The following is an 18,448-nucleotide window of genomic DNA, read 5'->3' on the forward strand; positions in this document are numbered from 1 at the left end:
TATGATACATGGCAATGCTTTGAGTGTTGAGCTAATTGGCACTGATTAAATAAACTAATACCTCTCTTTAAGCAAGACTACTATGTTGCTAACTTTACCCATTAAGATAATGAGGGTGCTTCTATTTGTTAGTGTATGTTTCATCAACTAGTCCCACTATTACAGTAATCTCACTCTCTCAATATATGTGCCAACAGGGATGCTCGATTTTGGTGGAACTGCACAAAAACTTTGGGTGCTTCATTGCCTCAACAGCTTCCGTCCTTTCTTGTCAGTCGCTAATCTGGTCCTGCTTTCTTCCTTTGCTGTCAGTCGCTTCGCTTATCTCGGCTTCTAGTCAAAGGAAAAAGTAATTGATATGCTACCTCACACAGGTTGGTACTGGTCTTTATCCTGATTATTGTGCTTGTCATGTATTGGTAATTTGGTATTGTGCTACTGTTTGCCAATTTTATAAAGGAGTAACTTGGAGCCTGAACTCGCAGGCTAATCATTGCATTGTGTGATTTTAGTAGAACTGCACAAAAAGATCAGATGGACGGATACTTATGTTGCTGCTATGTACTCCAAAGTTCACTCAGACAAGCATCGATGTTGACAAGAAGTGCCTATATTCATTCGAGTATCAACCAGCGTCAAGTAGTTGTCAAACTCCAAGTATTATGAGAGTGAATGCTAAAAATATTGCTTGGCGCATAGCCCAGAAAAAACAGTCCAGTCTTTGGTCCCAACTTGTGCCTTTTGGTTATCAGCAGATATGGTAGAGAACTGTATGGCATGGAGTCTAAAGATTCCAGACAAGTTGGTTGATGCGTATATTCATCTGGCACTTAATCAGTGTGCACGCTAGGGATGCTCCATTTCAGTTGAACTGCACAAAAAATTTGGGTGGTTCATTTTCTCAACCGCCTCCTTTCTCGTCTGCAATGTAGAATTTTGGCGAGCTACAGGACCAAGATGAGCCAGTAAACTAGTTGGATGAAAGTAGTGGCCAAGTTGCTCAAACCTCCCTCGGCACGAGGCCACTATTTGAGGATAAACCTACAAGCAAAGTTCAGATTGTCTGTACTGCCTCTTATGTACTCGAAAGTTTACTCGTACAAGCATTAATTTTAGCAAGAAGTACCTCCGACTGAACACCATTTACCAGTCTGCAATGTAGAATTTTGGCGAGCTATAGGACCAAGATGAGCCAGTAAACTAGTTGGATGAAAGTAGTGGCAAAGTTGCTCAAACCTCCCTCGGCACGAGGCCACTATTTGAAGATAAACCTACAAGTAAAGTCCATATTGTCTGTGATGCCTCTTATGTACTCGAAAGTTTACTCGCACAAGCATTAATTTTAGCAAGAAGTACCGCCGATTGAACACCATTTACCAGTCTGTACCCTAGGTAATTAAAGTTCGTCCATGGATCATATTGGCTGTGATCTCAATCATTTGGACGCATAAACATACTGAACATGTGTATATCTGAATCTTTTTGTGAATTATCAATGAATATTGTTGTGTGATCTATCAATCATTTGGATCCATAGACATGCTGAACTTGTGTATATATGAATCTTTTGAGTTGTTGATAGTGAATGTTGGCTATGAATATGAAAGTGTCCTGTGAACCTGAGTTTGATATGAATGTTTACCTTTTCTGTTGTGCTTGGGTGTGAACTTGTTAGTATGCCTACTGTGGGGTATGTGACGTGTGGGTGTCAACGTCATACCTTCTTCCCGAGAAGAATTGCACCTGCTTTGTTAGGGTAGCAACGGCGCATCAGCTCTTTTTAATATTTTTTTTGTCTTGCCACCTCCCCTGCTCAACCCCTGCCGTAATGTTTTCGGCCTTAAAACAAACATAGTACTGCGTTGTTTTGGGGGCTTGATGAAAAATCGAGTGCTGGTTTCTGTAGGTTGGCCCACCCAGCAAATGGGCTGCTGGTCCACCACGGACTGGGACGCTAAAAATACAAGTTGTATGGTGCAGAGGCAAGTAAAAAAACTCCATCAAGAGCCATCCACTGAAGAAAAAAAATCGCTCCTGATGTGCTTCTTCAGTCGTGCCGCCGCCCCCTCTATAATCTAGTTCGCTCGGGGATCTGGTATCATTTTTTCCAGAGGGCGAACAAGTATCAATTAGGCCTAGGTTTTGTATTTTAACATGCGTAGCCCATGACATACGGTGACAGTGGTTTCAACTTATTTTTTGAGGTCCATACCGGCCTATGGGATTTTTCTTAAAGATCGGCAGCCCAATGTATTTTTTAACCACATTATATATATTTATATTATTACTATTATCATATATTTCATAGAGACTTATATATACATTATTAAAACATCCCACGTGTTATTAACTTATAAAAGTAAATGTTTAACAGAAGTTGGCAAGGAAAATCCTGGTTGTTTTTGACTCACAGGCAAGGAAAATCCTAGTGATTGCGTACAAAAGCTTGCGAAGATTTTAAGGACCAATGTAATAATAACGCGCTCATTTTTATTTTGAGCAATAACTCTCTAATTTGTTTATTATGTATATAAAAATGTGCCTCTCTGGTTTATTTTTGATATTAATTGCTCCTTCTAACATAACATTATATATATAACGAGCCCAGCTAATTCGTGTATTTGAAGGATGTGCAAATGGGCTGGGATTTCTTAGACAATACAAATGGGCCGCATTGACGCGAAATTATTTGTTCACCCAGCCCACCAAATGGACTATACATTCTAGAAAACATGGGTTAAATATATGCCACATTTTTGCAGGCTGACATGTGGGCCAATAGCTCGAAGCCTACGTAGGGCGTTGTCAACTTGGTCGGCATGCACCTTCAATCTCTCGTCTTCTTCCTCCAGCGTCGCCGGGACCGCCTGGTCTAGCCTCCGGCGGCTAGTGCCTCTACTTAGCACGCATCGCTGCGAAGTGCTACCCCACCGCCAGCCAGGCTATCCCTCCACCCCTCCACACCTCCTATTATTCTCCACCGACTGCAGCCCCATGCCACACCAGAACCAGTTATAACCCTTATCCTCCGCTCAATCTACGACTTCACTGCTGCGTCTTCCCATCTCCGAGTCATTCCCGTCCGAGTCCTCGCCATCGTCCACCACCTCGCTGCGCTCGGTGTAGCATGGTCAACAAATGAGAGTCATCAGAAGAGGACTGTACGTGGAGAGCCTGATGGTTGGGACCCACAAGGTCCATGGTCGCACGCAAGGAAAGTTCATACTTATTAAGCTAAAAAATGTTTCCTCCACCTAAGAGCTGGGACCCATCGGCTGTATCTTCGCACGGAAGGAAGTGCCTCCTTGTTATGCAAAAAAATTATTCCTCCCGTTGACAGCTGGGACCCGTCAGATTTGGTGGCTGACTTGTGGGCCTAATAAGCGGACGTGTACGCATGGCTTTGTCAACTTAATCAACAAATGATTCTAGTAGCTGGACCGTTGGATGTTAATCCAATAGCCGTGCTCCTTCTTCAACCTCTGTTCTTGCGCCTGTCTCCCGTGGGCGGCACCGCGGTTGTGTTGCCGCGCACCCGAACCAATCAAGTTTCCAACTCCTCTCCATATGCGACTCCACTGCCCAGTCTTCCCCATCTCCGGTTCGTTCTAGTCTGGGGCCTCGCCGTCGTCCACCGGCCTTTGGTGCACTCGGCATGGTGTGGTCAACGTGGTCAACAACCGAGATTCATCGGAAGATGATTGTATGTGAGAGGCTGACAGTAGGGACGCACCACGCCCATGGACGCATGCATGCAACAGAACGCGGCGTGGTCAACGTGATCAAGGAATGACTTCCATCGAAAGTGTACTGTACGTGGAGAGGCCGATAGTTGGGTCCACAGCCTCAGCAAGGAAGTGCCTCCTTATTACGCAGAAAATAATGATTCCTCCACCTAACAGCAGGCACCCACTGGACAGGCCACCGTATTTTGCGAAAAGAACGTTTTCCCCCCTGACTGCTGGGACCCATCGGAAGGGTCACCGTATTTCGTGAAAAAACATTCCCCCCGCTGTCAGCTCGGACCCACCGGAAGTGCCTCCTTATTACGCAGAAAAAAATGAATACTCCCCCTGCTAGCTGGGACCCACCTTGGCGGGAGGCTGACTTGTGGGCCTACTAAGTTGACGGGGATGGAGGGCTTTGTAAACTTAGTCAATATGAATGATTCTAGCTCCAGTGACCATACGATGTCCATCCAACGACCGTAGTGCTCCTTCAACCTCTGGTCTTCTTGCTCTAGCTGCCCAAACCAGCGCCGGTCGTGTCGCGTGCTCCTGCCTCCCGTGGCCGGCTGTGATGCCGCGGAGGCGTCACCGCCCCCTACTACTCCCACCGCTGGCCAGGCCATCCCTCTACTCACCCACACCCCCTGTTATTCTGCGGCGATGATAGCCTCACACCGCAGCTGAACCAGTGAACCCTCGTACTCCTCTCCGCTCGGGCTTCCACTGTCGCGTCTTCCCCGACTCCACGTCGTCCCCTTCCTAGGCCTCGCTGTCGTCCACCGCCCTGGTGCTCTCGGTGCGGCGTGGTCAACATGGTCAACGAACGGCTTCCATTGGACGTGGACTATACGTGGAGAGGCTGACAGCTAGGTCCACGACCGTAGCAAGGAAGTGCCTCCTTATTACGCGAAAAATAATTATTCCTCCACCTGACAGCGGGAACCCACCGGACGGGCCACCGTATTTCGCACAAAAAACCTTTCCCCCAGACTGCTGGGACCCACCAGCTACATCTTCGCACGTAAGGAAGTGCGTCCGGGCAAAAAAAACGCTTTGCCCCTGACTGCTGGGACCCGCCAGCTACATCTTCGCATGCAAGGAAGTGCCTGACAGTCGGGACCCACCTGGTCGAAGCGTACGTAGCATTGTCATTCTGGTCGCGTCGTGTACATACATACTAGTCGATGTAGAGGCGCGCACGTGTCGTAGTAGAGGCGCGCACGTAGCATGTACACGTATGTACAACGACCAGTGTGCAAGAAAGAAAATACGGCCACGTACGTACATACGGGAAGGGTCTCGAAGGCCTACTCACGCATACATACGGTCAGGGCTTGTGTACATGGCTGGGTCGGAACAGAGAAACTGCGTCGTCCTCGCGTTCATGGGGAGCCAACCGGCTGGGTCAGAATGGAATGCGTCGTCGTGTTCATCGGGAGGGATTGGACGGAACAACAAATGGAAACGAGGCCTGGTGTACCACAGAATGGAGGAAACCGCCTTGTGTTCGACCGGCCACGTTCGAAACGGGATCCTGTTCATCGGGAGGGGTCTGGCGTACCGCAAAACGGAGGAAACAGACCTCCTACGGTCGAAACGGGGGTCCTGTTGATCGGGAGGGGTCTGGCGTACTGCAAAACGGAGGAAGCGGACCTCCTACAGTCGAAACGGGGGTCCTATTGATCGGGAGGGGTGTGGCGTACCGCAAAACGGACTTGTGTTGGAGCGCTACAGTCAAAACGGGGGTCCTGTTCATCGGGAGGGGTGTGGTGCATCGCAAAACGGTACTCCACGGGATACTGTTCATCTCCACTGTCGACCCCCTCCAGCCTCCACGGGCTACTGCTCATCCACCGTCGACCTCCTCCAGCCTCCACCTGCGATAGTTCATCCACGGGCTCCTGTTCATCCAGCCTCCACCGCGCGCTACTCCACTGGCTACTATTCAACCAACCCTCTCCATGGGCTCTTGTTCAACCACCCCTCCACGGGCTACTGTTCATCCAGCCCTCCACCATCTACTGTTCACCTTGCCCTCCACGGGGTGGTCCTGTTCATCCAACCCTCCACGGGGGCCTGTTCATCCAGCCCCAACCGGCTCGATCGATCGGGGTCCTGTTCATCCAGAGGCAACACCACGGGGTCCTGTTCGTCCACCCCCACCGGGAACTTTTCATCCAACCCCCCAGCAATGCTCACTATTCATCCAGAGGCAGCATCGATCGGCTTCAGTTAGCAGCAGTAGCGAAGGAATCGCTCGATCGGGTTCAGTTAACAGCCATCGATCGATCGCTCAGGTTCAGTAATGCGTAGCCTGTAGTGCAATCGCTCGGGTTCAGTTAGAGCCCAACGCCTCGCTCTGGTTCAGTTAGAACCCAACGCCTCGCACCCACGCGCGTGCGTGTATGAGAGAAACGCGCATTGATACGTCTCTAATGCATCTATAATTTTTGATTGTTGCATGCTATATTATCTACTGTTTTGGACATTATTGGGCTTTATTATCCACTTTTATAATATTTTTGGGACTAACCTATTAACCGGAGGCCCAACCCAGAATTGCTATTTTTTGCCGTTTTAGGGTTTCGAAGAAAAGGAATATCAAACGGAGTCCAAACGGAATGAAACCTTCGGGAACGTGATTTTCTCAACGAATAAGACCAGAGAGACTTGGACCCTACGTCAAGAAAGGAAATAGGAGGCCACGAGGTAGGGGGGCGCGACCACCCCTACCAGGTGCACCCTCCACCCTCGTGGGCCCCCTATTGCTCCACCGACGTACTCCTTCCTCCTATGTATACCTACATACCCCCAAACGATCAGATACGGAGCCAAAAACCTAATTCCACCGCCGCAACTTTCTGTATCCACGAGATCCCATCTTGGGGCCTGTTCCGGAGCTCCACCAGAGGGGGCATCGATCACAGAGGGCTTCTACATCAACACCATAGCCCCTCTGATGAAGTGTGGGTAGTTTACCTCAGACCTACGGGTCCATAGTTATTAGCTAGATGGCTTCTTCTCTCTTTTGGATCCCAATACAATGTTCTCCCCCTCTCTTGTGGAGAACTATTGCATGTAATCTTCTTTTTGCGGTGTGTTTGTTGAGACCGATGAATTGTGGGTTTATGATCAAGTCTATCTATGAATAATATTTGAATCTTCTCTGAATTCTTTTATGTATGATTGGTTATCTTTGCAAGTCTCTTCGAATTATCAGTTTGGTTTGGCGTACTAGATTGATCTTTCTTGCAATGGGAGAAGTGCTTAGCTTTGGGTTCAATCTTGCGGTGTCCTTTCCCGGTGATAGTAAGGGCAGCAAGGCATGTATTGTATTGTTGCCATCGAGGATAACAAGATGGGGTTTTCTTCATATTGCACGAGTCTATCCCTCTACATCATGTCATCTTGCTTAAGGTGTTACTCTGTTTTTAACTTAATACTCTAGATGCATGCTGGATAGCGGTTGATGAGTGGAGTAATAGTAGTAGATGCAGGCAAGAGTCGGTCTACTTGTCTCGGACGTGATGCCTATATACATGATCATACGTAGATATTCTCATAACTATGCTCAATTTTGTCAATTGCTCACAAGTAATTTGTTCACCCACCGTAGAATACTTATGCTCTCGAGAGAAGCCACTAGTGAAACCTATGGCCCCCGGTCTATCTTTATCATATTGATCTCCTACTACTTAGTTATTTCCTTTGCTATTTACTTTGCCTTTATTTTACTTTGCATCCTTATCATAAAAATACCAAAAATATTATCTTATCATATCTATCAGATCTCACTCTCGTAAGTGGCCTTATAGGGACTGACAACCCCTATTTGCGTTGGTTGCGAGGATTTATTTGTTTTGTGCAGGTACGAGGGACTCACACGTAGCCTCCTACTGGATTGATACCTTGGTTCTCAAAAACTGAGGGAAATACTTACGCTACTTTGCTGCATCATCCCTTCCTCATCGGGGAAAACCAACGCAGTGCTCAAGAGGTAGCAAGAAGGATTTCTGGTGCCGTTGCCGGGGAGGTCTACGCAAAATTCAACATACCAAGTACCCATCACATACCCTTATCTACCGCATTACATTATTTGCCATTTGCCTCTCGTTTTCCTCTCCCCCCACTTCATCCTTGCCATTTTATTCGCCCTCTCTCTCTATCCTCCCTCCCCCTCTCTATTTGCCTCTTTTTGCCCGCTTGCTTTTTGTTTGCTTGTGTGTTAGTTTTCTTGCTTGTCACGATGGCTCAAGATAATACTAAATTATGTGACTTCACCAATACCAACAACAATGATTTTATTAGCACTCTGATTGCTCCTCTTACCGATGCTGAATCTTGTGAAATTAATACTGCTTTGCTGAATCTTGTCATGAAAGATCCGTTTTCCGACCTTACTCGTGAAGATGCCACTACCCATCTAAATAGATTCATTGATTTGTGTGACATGCAAAAGAAGAAAGATGTGGATAATGATATTGTTAAATTGAAGCTATTTCCTTTTTCTCTTAGAGATCGTACTAAAGCTTGGTTTTCGTCTTTGCCTAAAAATAGTATTGATTCATGGAACAAGTGCAAAGATGCTTTTATCTCTAAGTAATTTCCTCCCGCTAAGATCATCTCTCTTAGAAACGATATTACGAATTTTAAACAACCAGATCATGAACATGTTGCACAAGCTTGGTAGAGGATGAAACTAATGATACGTAATTGCCCTACTCATGGTTTAAATTTGTGGATGATTGTTCAAAAAATTTATGCCGGATTGAATTTTGCTTCTAGAAATCTTTTAGATTCGGCCGCAGGAGGCACTTTTATGGAAATCACTTTTGGAGAAGCTACTAAACTCCTAGATAATATTATGGTTAATTATTCTCAATGGCATACTGAAAGATCTACTAATAAAAAGGTGCATGCGATAGAAGAAATTAATGTTTTGAGTGGAAAGATGGATGAACTTATGAAATTATTTGCTAATAAGAGTGTTTCTTTTGATCCTAATGATATGCCCTTTTCTACTTTGATTGAGAATAATAATGAATCTATGGATGTGAATTTTTTTGGTAGGAACAACTTTGGTAACAACGCGTATAGAGGAAATTTTAATCCTAGGCCTTAGCCTAGTAATCCATCTAATAATTATGGTAATTCCTACAACAATTATTATGGAAATTATAATAAGATGCCCTCTGATTTTGAATCTAATATTGAATAATCTATTACTTCGCAAAAGAATTTTAATGCTATGATTGAAGAAAAATTGCTTAAGATTGATGATTTGGCTAGGAACGTTGGTATAATTGCTCTTGATGTTGATTCTTTGAAACTTAGATCTATTCCACCTAAGCATGATATCAATGAGTCTCTCAAAGCCATGAGAATTTCCATTGATGAGTGCAAAGAAAGAACCCCTAGGATGCGTGCTAAGAAAGATGCATTTATAAGAGCATGTTCTTCTAGTTCCTATGAAAATAAAGATGAAGATCTAAAAGTTATTGATGTGTCCCCTATTAAATCTTTGTTTTGCAATATGAATCTTCATAATGATGGGACTGAATATGATCCACCTTTACCTAGAAGGCATTCCAAGAATTCGGACTTTGTTGATCTTGATGCTAAATTTGATAAAAGAGGGATTGAAGAAATTAAAACCCTAGATGTTGCTAAAACCACTATTATGGATTTCAAGGAATTTAACTATGAAAATTTCTCTTTGATTGATTGTATTTCCTTGTTGCAATCCGTGCTAAATTCTCATCATGCTTATAGTCAAAATAAAGCGTTTACTAAACATATCGTTGATGCCTTGATGCAATCTTATGAAGAAAAACTTGAATTGGAAGTTTCTATCCCTAGAAAACTTTATGATGAGTGGGAACCAAGTATTAAAATTAAAATTAAAGATCATGAATGCTATGCTTTATGTGATTTGGGTGCTAGTGTTTCCACGATTCCAAAGACTTTGTGTGATTTGTTAGGTTTCCGTGATTTTGATGATTGCTCTCCAAACTTGCACCTTGCGGATTCCACTATTAAGAAACCTATGGGAAGAATTAATTATGTTCTTATTGTTGCAAATAGGAATTATGTGCCTATAGATTTTATTGTTCTTGACATAGATTGCAATCCTTCATGTCCTATTATTCTTGGTAGACCTTTCCTTAGAACGATTGGTGCAATTATTGATATGAAGGAAGGAAATATTAGATTACAATTTCCATTAAGTAATGGCATGGAACACTTTCCTAGAAATAAAATTAAATTACCTTATGAATCTATTATGAGAGCCACTTATGGATTGCCTACCAAAGATGGCAATACCTAGATCTATTCTTGCTTGTTATGCCTAGCTAGGGGCGTTAAACGATAGCGTTTGTTGGGAGGCAACCCAATTTTATTTTTATTCCTTGCTTTTTGCTCCTGATTAGTAATAAATAATTTATCTAGCCTCTGTTTTGGTTGTGTTTTTTGTGTTTAATTAGTGTTTGTGCCCAGTAGAACCGTTGGGAAGACTTGGGGAAAGTCTTGTTGAACTTGCTGTAAAAAACAGAAACTTTAGCGCTCACGAGAACTGCTGTCATTTTTTTTGGAAAGTGATATTTAGTTAATTCCTTTTGAAGATGATTAATATATAACTTCCTCACGTCCAGAAATTTATTTTAGAATTTTTGGGGTTCCATATCTTGCGATAGCTACAGATTACTACAGACTGTTCTGTTTTTGACAGATTCTGTTTTTCTTGTGTTGTTTGCTTATTTTGATGAATCTATGGCTAGTAGAATAGTTTATAAACCATAGATAAGTTGGAATACAGTAGGTATAACACCAATATAAATAAATAATGAGTTCATTACAGTACCTTGAAGTGGTCTTTTATTTTCTTTCGCTAACGGAGCTCACGAGATTTTCTACTTTAAGTTTTGTGTTGTGAAGTTTTCAAGTTTTGGGTGAAGTTTTGATGGATTATGGAACAAGGAGTGGCAAGAGCCTAAGCTTGGGAATGCCCATGGCACCCCCAATATAATCTAAGGACACCTAAAAGCCAAAGCTTGGGGATGCCCCGGAAGGCATCCCCTGTTTCGTCTACTTCTATCGGTAACTTTACTTGGAGCTATATTTTTATTCGCCACATGATATGTGTTTTGCTTGGAGCGTCTTGTATGATTTGAGTCTTTGCTTGTTAGTTTACCACAATCATCCTTGCTGTACATACCTTTTTATAGAGCCATACATGGTTTGGAATTTGTTAGAGTACTCTACGTGCTTCGCTTATATCTTTTGAGTTATATAATTTTGCTCTAGTACTTCACTTATATCTTTTAGAGCACGGTGGTGGATTTGTTTTATAGAAACTATTGGTCTCTCATGCTTCACTTAGATTATTTTGAGAGTTTTAAATAGCATGGCAATTTGCTTAAAATCCTAATATGCTTGGTATACAAGATTAATAATAAAACTTTCTTATGAGTGTGTTGAATACTATGATAAGTATGATACTTGATAATTGTTTTGAGATATAAAGATGGTGATATTAAAGTCATGCTAGTTGAGTAGTTGTGAATTTGAGAAATACTTGTGTTGAAGCTTGTGATTCCCGTAGCATGCACGTATGGTGAACCGTTATGTGATGAAGTCGGAGCATGATTTATTTATTGATTGTCTTCCTTATGAGTAGCGGTCGGGGACGAGCGATGGTCTTTTCCTACCAATCTATCCCCCTAGGAGCATGCGCGTAATACTTTGCTTTGATAACTTGTAGATTTTTGCAATAAGTATATGAGTTCTTTATGACTAATGTTAAATCCATGGATTATACGCACTCTCGCCCTTCCACCTTTGCTAGCCTCTCTAATACCGCGCACCTTCTGCCGGTATCATACACCCACCATATACCTTCCTCAAAACAGCCACCATACCTACCTATTATGGCATTTCCATAGCCATTCCGAGATATATTGCCATGCAACTTTCCACCTTTCCGTTTATACTGACACACTCCATCATTGTCATATTGCATATCCCGGTACACCGCCGCAGGCATTCATATAGAGTCATATTTTGTTCTAAGTATCGACTTATAATTGTTGAGTTGTAAGAAAAATAAAAGTGTGATTATCATCATTATTAGAGCATTGTCCCAGTGAGGAAAGGATGATGGAGACTATGATTCCCCCACAAGTCGGGATGAGACTCCGGATGAAAAATAAAAGAGGCCAAAGAAGCCCAAATAAAAAAAGAGAAAAAAGAGAAAAAAGGAGGCCATAAAAAGAGAGGGAGAAAATGCCCAAATAAAAAATGAGAGAAAAAGAGAGAAGGGACAATGTTATTATCCTTTTACCACACTTGTGCTTCAAAGTAGCACCATGATCTTCATAGTAGAGAGTCTCTCATGTTATCACTTTCATATACTAGTGGGAATCTTTCATTATAGAACTTGGCTTGTATATTCCAATGATGGGCTTCCTCAAATTTCCCTAGGTCTTCATGAGCAAGCAAGTTGGATGCACACCCACTTAGTTTCTTTTTTGAGCTTTCATATACTTATAGCTCTAGTGCATCCGTTGCATGGCAATCCCTACTCACTCACATTGATATCTATTGATGGGCATCTCCATAGCCCGTTGATATGCCTAGTTGATGTGAGACTATCTTCTCCCTTTTTGTCTTCTCCACAACCACCACTCTATTCCACCTATAGTGCTATATCCATGGCTCACGCTCATGTATTGTGTGAAGATTGAAAAAGTTTTGAGAATGTCAAAAGTATGAAACAATTGCTTGGCTTGTCATCGGGGTTGTGCATGATTTAAATATTTTGTGTGGTGAAGATAGAGCATAGCCAGACTATATGATTTTGTAGGGATAACTTTCTTTAGCCATGTTATTTTGAGAAGACATAATTGCTTTGTTAGTATGCTTGAAGTATTATTATTTTTTATGTCAATATGAAATTTTGTCTTGAATCTTTCGGATCTGAATATTCATACCACAATTAAGAAGAATTACATTAAAATTATGCCAAGTAGCACTCCGCATCAAAAATTCTGTTTTTATCATTTACCTACTCAAGGACGAGCATGAATTAAGCTTGGGGATGCTTGATACGTCTCCAACGTATCTATAATTTTTGATTGCTTCATGCTATATTATCTATTGTTTTGGACATTATTGGGCTTTATTATCCACTTTTATATTATTTTGGGGACTAACCTATTAACCGGAGGTCCAGCCCAGAATTGCTGTTTTTTGCTTGTATTAGGGTTTCGAAGAAAAGCAATATCAAACGGAGTCCAAACGGAATGAAACCTTCGGGGACATGATTTTCTCAACGAATAAGACCAGAGAGACTTGGACCCTACGTCAAGAAAGGAAACAGGAGGCCACGAGGTAGGGGGGCGCCCCCACCCCTGCCAGGCATGCCCTCCACCCTCGTGGGCCCCCCTGTTGCTCCACCGACGTACTCCTTCCTCCTATATATACCTACGTACCCCCAAACGATCAGATACGGAGCCAAAAACCTAATTCCACCGCCGCAACTTTCTGTATCCACGAGATCCCATCTTGGGGCATGTTCCGGAGCTCCATCGGAGGGGGCATCGATCATGGAGGGCTTCTACATCAACACCATAGCCCATCCGATGAAGTGTGAGTAGTTTATCTCAGACCTACTGGTCCATAGTTATTAGCTAGATGGCTTCTTCTCTCTTTTTGGATCTCAATACAATGTTCTCCCCCTCTCTTGTGGAGAACTATTCATTGTAATCTTCTTTTTGCGGTGTGTTTGTTTAGACCGATGAATTGTGGGTTTATGATCAAGTCTATCTATGAATAATATTTGAATCTTCTCTGAATTCTTTTATGTATGATTGGTTATCTTTGCAAGTCTCTTCGAATTATCAGTTTGGTTTGGCCTACTAGATTGATCTTTCTTGCAATGGGAGAAGTGCTTAGCTTTGGGTTCAATCTTGCGGTGTCCTTTCCCGGTGACAGTAAGGGCAGCAAGGCACGTATTGTATTGTTGCCATCGAGGATAACAAGATGGGGTTTTGTTCATATTGCATGAGTCTATCCCTCTACATCATGTCATCTTGCTTAAGGCATTACTCTGTTTTTAACTTAATACTCTAGATGCATGCTGGATAGTAGTCGATGAGTGGAGTAATAGTAGTAGATGCAGGCAGGAGTCGGTCTACTTTTCTCGGACGTGATGCCTATATACATGATAATGCCTAGATATTCTCATAACTATGCTCAATTCTGTCAATTGCTCAACAGTAATTTGTTCACCCACCGTAGAATACTTATGCTCTCGAGAGAAGCCACTAGTGAAACCTATGGCCCCCAAGTCTATCTTTATCATATTGATCTCCTACTACTTAGTTATTTCCTTTGCTATTTACTTTTCCTTTATTTTACTTTGCATCTTTATCATAAAAATACCAAAAATATTATCTTATCATATCTATCAGATCTCACTCTCGTAAGTGGCCTTATAGGGACTGACAACCCCTATTTGCGTTGGTTGCGAGGATTTATTTGTTCTGTGTAGGTACAAGGGACTCGCGCGTAGCCTCCTACTGGATTGATACCTTGGTTCTCAAAAACTGAGGGAAATACTTACGCTACTTTGCTGCATCATCCCTTCCTCTTCGGGGAAAACCAACACAGTGCTCAAGAGGTAGCACGCATTGCTCGGCCCCGACCACCCACCGTAACCGGGAACACCCCGATATTTTCCTCGCCCTCGCTTCTACCACAATTTTTTCCGTCATGGACGACCCAAAGAATGTCATGCAGCCGCGTCTCCGGCCCACCCAGGACGAAATGCCCATTTTCTGTCATGATTTTTATCATAGAAGTAGGACCCCACCACATCTATGATGATACCGTGTTTTGTCACAATTATTGTCATAGAAGTGTCATAAGTATGACATAATTTTTTTTTCGTCCGGCCCAAAATGTCACGGATGTGTCTTTTTTTTGTAGTGTATCATGGCCTCAAGGAAACTGCACCACTACTTCCAAGCCCACGAGATCACGGTTGTCACATGTTTCCCTCTGCAATGGATACTCCAAAACCCTGAGGCTACCGGCAGGATAGTGGAGTGGGCATTGGAGTTATCCAGCTTTGGTTTAAAGGTTGAAAGCACCTCAACAATCCAGAGCATAGCATTGGTAGAGTTTATTGTAGAATGGACGCCAACCCCTGATGAAGAAATATTAGAGACAGTTATTCCTGGCAAGGAAGCGCCCCAAGAATGGATCATGTATTTCGATGGTGCTTTCTCCTTGCAAGGTGCAGGGGCTGGCATGCTTCCTCATTGCTCCCACTAGGAAGAACTTGAAGTACGTCATCCAGATGCATTTTCCCCAGAAGAAAGCAACCAATAACACTGCCGAGTATGAAGGGCTCCTTGCCGGGCTCAGGATGCAACATAATTGGGAATCAAGAAGCTAATCATCCGCAGAGATTCACAACTCATGGTGAGACAAGTCAACAAGGATTACCAAAGTCCATTGATGGAGGCATACATTGAGGAAGTGAGAAAGCTGGAGGAGTGCTTTGACGGATTGCAAACAAAGCACGTACCCCGTGCGGAAAACAGCATTGCTGATCATCTGTCAAAGTGCACTGCGCAAAAGCTCCTTGTGGAACCAGGAACTTTTGTTCTCCATCTTACTCAGCCCTCCGTATCCCCGAAAACAATGGCCTGGAAGAGGAGGAAACTAGACTCCGGCAAGTCTCTCCCGGTAGAGCCTCTCGAGGCTCCCGACAGAGAGCTTGACGGAAACAACTCCCCTTCAGCCGCTGAGCAACCCCCTCCCACCAGACCATCGGTCCCTATTTCTGAGGGGTGCACTCCCACGAAGGAGGAGGTGCCACTAGTCCTCGTTGCCGAGCCCCAGGCTCCAACTTGGGCGCGACACATAGTCATTTCCTCCAAACCGGAGAACTTCCTGAAGAGAAATAAGAAGGTGAAAGAGTAGCTCGGTGGGCCAGTATGTATCAGTTTGTCGATTACAGACTATACAGAAGAAGGCCCAATGGTGTGAAATTGAAGTGCATTTCCAGGAAGAAGGAAAGGAACCGCTGGTAGAGATACACAAAGGCATGTGCGGCTCCCACATTTGATCAAGGGCTTTGGTTGGGAAAGCATTCCAGCAAGGATTCTATTGGCCCATAGCCCTCCAAGATGTAGTTGAGCTAGTCACCAAATGTGAAGCCTACCAATTCCATTCCAAGAATATCCATTTGCCTGCCCCAGCTCTTCAGACAATCCCTTTATCATGGTCGTTTTCGGTTTGGGGGCTCGATATCCTCAGCCCTTTCCCTCGTGCTACAGAGGGATTTGAATTCTTCTCCGTTGCAATCCACAAGTTCACAAAGTTGCCGGAAGTAGAAGCCGTGAGAAAGTTGACTGCTCAGTCAGCTATCAAGTTCTTGAAAGGATTGGTGTGCCTCTTCGGAGTCCCTACCCAGATCATTACTGACAACGGCACCCAATTCACGAGCCACGCCTTCATGCAATATGTTCATGCCCTCAGAAGCAAGATCTCATTTGCCTTTTTTGCACATCCCAAGAGCAATGGGCAAGCTGAGAGGGCGAATGCTGAAGTATTGCAAGGACTCAAGACAAGAACATATGATAAGCTGCAGAAATGTGGCAGGCGATGGATTGACGAGCTGCCGGTGGTTCTTTGGTACCTCAGAACAACACCAAATCGAGCTACCGGGCAGACTCCCTTCTCCCTAGTCTATGGGGCAGAAGTAGTTATCCCCACGGAACTCATTTACAGGTCACCTTGAGTGCTTGCCTACGATGAAGTAGTGCATGAACAACACCGGTGTGACGACGATGTGCTTCTCGAGGAGAACCATCTCCGGGCTACTACGCGTGCTGCATGCTACCAGCAAGCCCTTCGTCGCTATCACAACTGCAGGGTTCATGCCCAGTGTTTTGAGGAAGGAGACCTTGTCCTTAGGCTCGTTCAGTCTGCCAAGGGTGCAAACAAGTTAACGCCAAAGTGGGAAGGCCCTTACCGTGTAGTATGAGTCACTAGACCTGGCGCAGTCCGTCTGGAGATCGGAGATGTCATTTAGTTGCAAAACTCATGGAATGTTGAGCATCTCCGCAAGTTCTTCCCGTAAGGCGCGGCTGTCGGGCCCTGCCCAGCAACCACCCTTTTGTACAGGCTTTGCCTCAGTTGCATGTAACCCCTTGTACAAAGCCAGGCGTAGACACTGAGCAACAGAGGAATAAATGAAGCGCTGGGGGGTGACAAGTTGCTTGCATGCATAAGAATATCATGAGCATCACATGTTCATGTAGATAAGGTCGCATCTGGCATCATTTTCATCTGCATAAACTGCAGGCTCCTGTCGTGGACTTGGTCCCAAAGAGGCGATGAGAAGACGAGCCTACATTGTGATCCCCGGCAAGCCAAACAGATAAGTTCCTCCTCTTATCCATATGTGTTCTGTAAGTAGGGACTTTTGCATAAGAAAACCTTGCTGCCTTTGAAACTTAGGTGCTCCCATCCCTTGACTCGAACGTTGCTTCAGCCAGGATGGTCGCAGTGCCCTTTGACGAAAAAGGACTGGCGGGGGGTTGGTCCCTCTTTATGATTTGTGCCTGGTAGGCCTAACTCCATAGCAACAAACTAAGGGTACCGGTAGGGTAGCCTACCGGGGAAAACTTGTTTACTTAAAAGTATAGAGGCATCCCACCTCTGCATGGACGTATTACATGCACGAGTCCCCGAAAGGGTTTATCATTTTCATTAATATGCTGATCAAACAAGTACGAACCTTACAGGACACAAACATGGATTAAAGAGATTACACAATTTGAACTAAAATTTGGCAAGTGCCTACAGATTTAAGATTAAAACAAGATAAGTGCCCCGTGCTGCCCTTTCTTGTACTCTCCTCCTAGGCACTATGGCGGGAGGTGAAGAGGGCAAAAGGGGCACCTGGGAAGAAGCCCAGCCTGACCCTGTCGGGCTCCATGAGAGGTATCCCGGTAAGAGTGGAAAAGCATGGACAAAGGTGATGGTGAAGAAATCGGCGGAGATGACCCATCAACCGCCACCACCAGGGACAATGGGACACGGCAGGGCGAACAAAGATGCAGCCCGCGAGGAAGCCTACCGGGGCCTAGCTGGAAGTCTTTTGGAGGATCCGGGAGCACCATCTCCACCACCACACCCAACTCCTCGGCAAATTACCTTGCCGGAGAGGAGATGCAGATGCAGATGGTGCTGCCGCCGCCTGACGATGATGGCGCGGCTGGTATTCAACCAGAGTCGGAGTCGTCGCTCTCCCGGCCGGCGCCATCATCATCATCGTCACTGTCCTCCTTGTCACTATCGCTCGAGCTCTCCGCGCAGCACCCTAAGCGAGCACCTGAGCTCCCAAAAACCTTGACGTAAAGGAACCCGCCCTCCATTTAACTAAAAATGGAGGACGTGCCCTTTCGACAATCTGTGGGTGCGGGGAAAACTCTTCCAGCCTCGACGGAAGTACATGACAAGAGGGGCGGGGAAATCTACATCCACCCGCATGCTGCCATTCCCATAGCCCCTCATGTGCAGTTCAATTCTCGCGGCTGCTAGAGCTGCATCACCGTTGCGAATGGGGTGGGGAGGCGGGGACAGCCGTGCAGAGGCTTATACAACCTGATGACGAACTCCAAGGGCTGGCCTCTGACATGGCC

The sequence above is a fragment of the Triticum dicoccoides genome, chromosome 2A (assembly GCF_002162155.2).
Source record: "Triticum dicoccoides isolate Atlit2015 ecotype Zavitan chromosome 2A, WEW_v2.0, whole genome shotgun sequence".
In the NCBI taxonomy this organism is placed as follows: domain Eukaryota; kingdom Viridiplantae; phylum Streptophyta; class Magnoliopsida; order Poales; family Poaceae; genus Triticum; species Triticum dicoccoides.